At 46.9% G+C, this 5000-nt stretch overlaps 1 protein-coding gene across 1 annotated transcript in view; it reads left to right on the top strand.

Annotated features, from left to right (window-relative positions):
* The window catches only part of ahrra (aryl-hydrocarbon receptor repressor a), a 46151-nt gene that overhangs the window by 27147 nt on the left and 14004 nt on the right, over nucleotides 1–5000 (top strand). The window lies entirely within an intron of this gene.

Here is a 5000-nt window from a genome sequence, read left to right as displayed (position 1 = left end):
CAAGAGCTACATTGGCAAAGGAAAGAAATGGAGGCAGAAACTTCATAAGAAAAGGGTTACAGGGTTCCCTGGGCAAGATATCCGGACATTTGATCTGTGGCATAATGAAGTATTAGCTTCCATTACACTGCAGGCTTAACCTTTCACAGCGCGCCATTGAGCGCTTGCCAGTAGTCATCAATATTTAACAGCTGTTGCTATTATGAAATTCTTTATGGGCTAATGTGGCTTGCCGGCTTGCACGCAAGGCCTTGGCCGGCCGCCAGGGCCCTGTCAGGAAGCAGGGGAGGGGGGGGGGGGAGGGGGGGGGGGCGGGTGCTTGGGGAGATTGACAGACGGTGAGTTCGCGTGACAACAAGCGTTTGGTCAGCCAGCTCCCTGCGCTCGCTCCGTGGCAGCCTGCCCACACTCCCTCCCTCCCTCCCTCTCACACTCCCTCCCTCCCACACTCCCTCCCTGTTTCTCATACTAGTTTTCCTTTTTTCTCTGTCTCTGTCTTTCTCTTAATCTTTCTCTCTCTCCCTCTCCACTCTTTCCTTTTCTCTGTCTCTGACTGTACGGGGCTTTGGTCTGTTTTGTTCTATATCTCACAGTGTGGCTAGAGAATTCTCACTTTCTCTCTGTGTCTCTTTCTCCGTAGATATGTAAAATGTGTGTGTATGGATATACATATATGTACACATATATATGTATAATTATATATATGTGTAAATCCATATATTATATATAAATATGTATAATTATATATATATATATATATATATAATGTGTATAATTATATATTTATAATGTGTGTGTATATATATATGTATATATATATATATATATATACATCTTTTATATATACAGCTCAGCTTAGCATTTCCTGATCGAGTGTGCGTGCGGTGGTGAGGTTGGTGGTGGTGCTCGGGGAGGGAGGGGGGGGGGGGGGGGGGTGCTAGAATAATCAAAGTAGGTGCACGTAAGCCAATCAAATTTCTACACAAACACACAAACACAAACACACACCCCTCCCTGACCCACACACGGACACATCCAAATAGTTTGTTTATCCTCACGCAAGCCTTACAGGAGGGGGAGGGGGAGAGGAGGGTGGAGAGTTTTGCACGGCGTGGCACAGCCGTCATCTACTGTCATCTACTCACACATACACACACACACACGCACCATGTACACACACAATGGGGACGCACACATCCATCACTATGGATGTGGGTGTGACTGGGACTTTCACCAAGGACCCAGACACCGATCAACTTGCCCCAACGCACCTCCATCCACACGCCTTGGACGGCAAAACCGGCCTGCAATTGTTAAGTCGCCTTTAAAAATACATATATATAAATAGTTAGAAGTATGTCTTATCTCCCGACGTCCTCAGCTACCTCTGTGCTATTAGCGGGGGGAGGAAGTGGTTGTGAGTGCGAGAGCCTCGGAAACCACATGTGCAAAGGTGCAAGCATGGTGCGCAAGCACCCGCACGTGCACGCAATATCCCCCCCAAAAAAACACGGAGCAACCCTGCTGAGATGACTAAGAGAAGAAGGGGAGAGACAGAGGCGGGAGCTGACTGGTGTGGGGGTTGTGTCCCATGGAGATGGACCGTCCCAAATAGATACAGCAAGGGCTGGGCTTTGCTGTAGATTTATGAGGACAGACACTGTCTTAAGATGAGTCTTAAGATGTCTAATAAATGTAATGAATGCGTGTGCTTATGCACCGTTTGTGTGTGTTGGAACAATACAGTCAATCAATACTGTGTGCATCCTAATATAACACAGATGCGTAGGGTGTGACAAGTCAGAGGCTGATTCCAGAACATAATCAACAGACAGCCCTTGAAATATTCACAGTACACCAGTAAAACACTGTCTGTGTGCGTGTGCGTGTGTGAATTAAGGGAGCACAGATTACAGTTTAGTTGCGGGCGCTGTGGGTCCTTGCGAGGCAGGAATCTGAAACATCACAAATTGTTAGCATCTTAGATGATAAACATAAAGGCCCTTCATTCGCTGATGTTTTTTTTGTTACCTATGGGAAAAAGATGGTCAAACATATCTACCATACTTCAATATCTGCAGTCTACCTTGAGCAAGATCCACGTGATACCCCTACCTGCTTATCATGACATGTATCTGATCCATATCTTAATGGTAGATGACGTCACACACTGACATAACCTCCAACTTTGTAATGGATATGACCACTTATTATTTAGAAGCCAGAGGCGGGGAAGGCCATTTCGATTCATACGCACCAACAGCCTCCTCTAAACCTTTAGGGATGGTTTATGCAAAACAAAAGTACTGTTTGTCTGTGTGAGAGTGCGTGTGTGTCTGGGGGTGTGTATGTGGTCAGGTGGGTGGCTGGTTGCAGGTAGCAGTGCCTCTCTATATGTCGCATGTTGACACAAAGAGGTGGATACCACTGAATGAGTGGTACTAGTCAACCTCCCTGCGTTTGTGGCGGGTTGTTTTTTTTCCGTGGTGGTTTGAGCTGCACTTTTGCCCTTTGTCTACCAGGTGAAGCATTTCTACATCTCCTTGTTTTGGATAAGTCGTACTCTTTTCTCGTAGCTCTGGTGGTCTGCTGCATTGTTAACTCTTTGGAAGAGGAACGACAAGCCCAGCCAGAAGCATTTTTTTCTTTCTCTTGAAACCCCAGATCTTTTGGGGTGAGTCGACTATGGCATCCCGGGACTAGTCACAATTCAAATGTTGTACTTTTATTTCTCTCACTAATCGCTGTGTGTCCTGGCCTTAACACACACACTGCACATTAGCACCTCACCATTACCTACTTTGTTTTCCTTCTATGAAGTGTGCGGTTATGAGAGAGGAAAAAAATGTAATTGAGGCCGGTCAAGCAAAACAAAATTGGGAGATGTGCGTAGGGGCCAGCGACTGAAGAAAGCCATCCTGTTGGCAGGAGAAGGGCCCTATCCAGACGATCAATCATCCCATCTGTTTGTTTTTCCCAAGGGCCGTATCCTCTCCAAGCACCCGCCGTAAGTAAGTGGGAAAAGGAAAACAGGGCGCGCACTGAGAGAGGGACGTCCAGGGCTCTGTGAGATCCGTTTCCCTCCGCCATGGTTTCCACTCCGTGCACAATAGTTCTGGTGGTTGAGGAGACTGTATTTGTGTGTGTGTGTGTGTGTGTGTGTACAAGAGTGAGAGTGAGATAGTGACTGTACGGCAGGTCCTGCCGTACAGTAAGCCTGTGTGGAGCTTGTTTTGGATGTGTTTTCTTTGTCCTACAGTGGGGGATACACACACTCGTGGAGCACTGTGTCGGGTCTCTCAACACTGACCCATTCTTCCACCGGCAGAACCAGGCTTTAGATTTATTTTGAAAGTGAGATCCCGAAAGGCTTACCCCCATGTTTGTCTGGGTTTGTGTGTGTGCTTGTATTTTTAGGTGAGGTGTAAGCTATGGCCCTACGGTTAATTTTGCTAAGAAGAATGAGCCAGCAGCTGTTGGGGGGGGGGTTCAGAATTCTGGCCAGACAGGCCTCACGTGTCACCAGCCCAGCGCTAAGTTGAAGGGAGGGGTTCTGTTGTGAGAGAGGGAATCTATCACCCTCTTGTTCTGCAGGGGAGGGGGGAGGAGGAGGGGGGGAGGGGGAGAGTGGGGGTCAAGGGACAGGGGCCCAAGGGATGATTAAATCAGAGTAAATCAGGACTGGCCAATGGGGATACTGACTGGGTAATAAAAGGTTGATAGATAGGAAGATAGAAACATAGATATACATGATCAATTGAGATTGATTATAGATAGAAAGATATAAATATATATGGTGGTAGATATCGATAATTAATTGTAGATAGATTATAGTAAGATACAAATATAGAAACATAGATGGTGATAGAAATAGATAATCAAAGGTAGATAGATGATGGATAGAAAGATAGAAATATAGACGGTGATAGGTAATCAAAGGTAGATGGATGATGGACAGAAAGATATAAATATAGATGGTGATGGATATAGATAATCAAAGGTAGAAAGTTGATAGTAAGATAGAAACATAGAAACATAGATGGTGACAGATAGATTAGTACACTATCTTTCTAGTGCGTTGATCCATGTGTATGCATGTGCGTGACTAATCTTTGCCTGCCACACTGAGTGACATCACAGAGAGGCTGATGTCGATGGGGGGATGTATAACTCCACACACACACACACACACACACACACACACACACACACTGCATCGCCATGGTAGGAGCACGCAAACATGCCTCCAACATGCAATGTACACGTCACAGGCGCTCCCAGGCCATGTGATGGTGAGTGACTCCGCACGCCACATACTTATGTAGGCTAATTGTATGCAAACACACACTGGCATCAGGGAGCTCCGGGGAGACAATACGCAGCCCATGTGTCGTGTATTTACTTATTTACTACTTACTTCCTACTTTCTTGAATGGTATAGTTTTCGTGAGTGCGTTTCTTTTTCCTTTTTAGGGGTGGGGGGGGGCTGCGTGTGTGTGTGTGTCTGTGTGTCTGTGTGTGTGTGTGTGTGTGGCACGGAGCAGCCACCGAAACGACAACGTGAAACAGAAAGAAAAGGAGCGTGAGAGGAAGGGCTGGCTGAGCACGAGACGTGTACTGTTTACGTGTATACGGCTCAGTGTTCAGAGGGTACAGGAGGGTTCAGATCAGACACGGCCACACAATAGACCGGATGCAGTCGTGGACACGCGCAGCGCTCTAGCCTTTTGTCCGCCTGCCCATATGGTGCATACGACGTGTGATGACACAAGTTTAGGGTTTGGGTGCTAAGAAAGGGAAGGGGGGGGGGGGGGTCTACTTAACCCTGATGCCACCCTGGTTGTGTGCTGTCTACTACGGCCTGACATGAACGGTTTTGTCTTGAAAAGGTCACATGGAGAAAAACACTCGGGAGGGTTGTGGACCCTTAACGTGTTCACGTCTGTCATCTCCACGTGTCTTCAGTTATTAGGGAGATCATCATCTCGCCGGGGCCTATC

The sequence above is a fragment of the Micromesistius poutassou genome (assembly GCF_964030765.1).
Source record: "Micromesistius poutassou genome assembly, chromosome: 11".
Taxonomy (NCBI): domain Eukaryota; kingdom Metazoa; phylum Chordata; class Actinopteri; order Gadiformes; family Gadidae; genus Micromesistius; species Micromesistius poutassou.
The sequence above is the reverse complement of the archived record's forward strand: the minus strand, read 5'-3'. Positions and strand labels throughout refer to the sequence as shown.